Source organism: Gavialis gangeticus, unplaced genomic scaffold, assembly GCF_001723915.1.
Source record: "Gavialis gangeticus isolate Ggan-Ray unplaced genomic scaffold, GavGan_comp1, whole genome shotgun sequence".
NCBI lineage: Eukaryota > Metazoa > Chordata > Crocodylia > Gavialidae > Gavialis > Gavialis gangeticus.
In genome coordinates this window covers 25,337,722-25,340,241 of record NW_017729001.1, presented here as the reverse complement: position 1 = coordinate 25,340,241, position 2,520 = coordinate 25,337,722, and positions in this window count along the sequence as shown.

The window sequence follows — 2,520 nt, the reverse complement described above, 5'->3', positions numbered from 1 at the left end:
GGGGGGGGGGGAAGAATTCAAGTGATGTGAATTTTTCAAGTTTTACATTTTAAAAAAGAACAAAAGAGGGGGAAATGGTATCCCTCTTTCCTTTTCTATTGTTGCCCGAGTCGATATTTAACAATAACATTATATACATTGTGATGTTCATTGGCAAACGCTCTTAAGCCTGACTAGAGAGCCATGTTTTTGATGGTCCAAGACCCGCTGTAGATTTTTTTTTTAAGGAAGCTGATTTAAGGGATGAAGCAACTGTCTGATTCCCTGCTTCAGAAAAAATGATTTCAAAGGAACCCCACTGACGCAAACCTATACATTTTAGAGCTGGTAAAAATCAGGCGGAGGGCTTTTAGGTTTTAATTAGATGTTCTTACAAAAGGTTGAGTTAAAATTGCTGTGCCTTTCTCTTGCGGTTGGTGGTAGGCAGATGGAGCCACTGTTCAGAGAGAAAACTCTGCTGACTTCAGAAGGTGAGCGCCTCCAGCCATGCAACGGGGGGCTGCCTGGAAGGATTCAGCTACAAGATCAGGGCCCAGATTTTCAATGTAAAAGAAACAGATTGGGAGAAAGGAGTTATCCCTGTTCAAAGAAGGCTGTCAACGAACGAGGGGGTTCATCCCTCCGTTAACCGTCTTTCACATTTGCACGATGGGGGAAAGAAAGTGGCACAAGACCAGGTGAACGGGCCCCTTCTCGCTTACTTTGCTCTGTCTCTGGAGGGTTATTACAGCCCCACGTGTGTTGTGCGGAGAATCCCCATTTGCTTGTCCCGGCTCCCCAACCCCTTCCAACCCTGAGGGAGGAGGAAGGGACGCTTGTCAAAGGTAACTTAATCCTCTTGTCAGCCAGAATCAGAAATAAATGAGCAGGGAGAAAGCAGGGGCCTGGGAAATGGGCATCCAGGTCAGGTGGAAGCAAAGGATAGGAGGGTGAAGAAAAGGACTTGGGTTGGTAAAGTGTGAGCTGGGAGAGCTCCAAGAGAGCTTGTGCTTATTCTGCTCTGTGTAATAATCACTGTTGTCTCTGAGCACTTTCCTGTAGTCCATTAAGCGGCTCAGCTCATGGCTGTCAGGTGGTGTTTGTTCTTTTATCCTCCCCAGAGGCAGAAGTGTTTGCTACCCAGCGTCCTGTCCTGGCAGGGCAGTTTTGTTTGTTGCTCTGAGTTTGTGCGACAGAAGCTAAGATCAAAGAAGTGCACTTTGTGAATCTTTCATGGTGGGAGACAATCCAGCCACATCCTCCTGCCAGCCCCTGCCTTTCCTGAGAGGAGTTTCTCTTTTCCCCCCAAACTCCAGCTCAGCTACCTGCTACCCAGGTCTTTCCTCTTCCATTGCAACGGGGAGCTCCCAGGAGAGGGGGCCTGTGGATAGGGGGTCATCGTCCTTTGCCCTGGGCTCGTGTAGATGTCTCTCTTGCTCAGGTCCTGTCCTGGGGACCAGGCTCTCCTAGTGGAGGCTTGTTCCCCACCCACTGACCCCCAGACTCCCCCTATCCCTGCTCTGGATGGGGTCTCTCTTCCCACCCCTTCATGCAAAGGAATTAGAAATGGGGCAGGACCTCTCTCTTGCCACTGACCATCCCAATTCTGGCCTGAACCCCATGCCTCCTCCATGAAAGCCGGGTCCCGGTGCTCCCTGCCAGCTTTGTTTCTCCCTCAAATGCACCGTGTGGGTTCTCCAGCTGGGAGGCAAACCCGCCCCCTCCCCCGGGCCTCTGACAGGAGCACCTCCCTTCCCCAGGCCTCCAGCCCACCACCAAGCCCCTTTCCCCGCAGCTGCCCCGGGGCAGGAGCCTTGCTCCCACCTTTGGGCTGAGGCTTCCCCTGCCCCTGCCTGCAGACACCCTTCACCTTCCCTTGCCCCGGAGCTCGTGGAGGCGTCTCTTTTTCTCACCTCCCTTCCTGAGCTGTCCTGGCAGGGGCTCTTCCCTACTTGCTGGGTAGGGCCCTGGGCTGGCACAACCTGGCAGGGGGACGTCTTCCCCACCCCAAAGGCAGCACAACCTGGCGGGGGGGCATCCTCCCTGTCCCCTTCACCTCAGGAGGACACAACATGGCAGGGGGGCATCCTCCCCTCACCCCAAAGGGGGCACAACATGGTAGGGGGACGTCCTCCCCATTCCTCTCACCCCAAAGGGGGCACAACCCGGCAGGGGGATGTCCTCCCCACCCCAAAGGGGGCACAACCTGGCGGGGGGGCATCCTCCCTGTCCCCTTCACCTCAGGAGGACACAACCTGGCGGGGGGGGCGTCCTCCCCTCACCCCAAAGGGGGCACAACCTGGCAGGGGGCACGTCCTCCCCGTGTCCCCTTCACCTCAGGAGGACACAACGTGGTAGGGGGGCATCCTCCCCTCACCGCAAAGGGGGCACAACCTGGCAGGGGGACCTCCTCCCCGTGCCCCCTCACCCCGGGGGTGCCGCAACCGCTCCGCTGGCCCAGGGGAGGCGCGGGGTCTCCCAGGACTGCCCCCCCTCCGGCCCGCGGCCCGGCTCGCGCGCGGCGAGAGGGGCGCTGCGGCC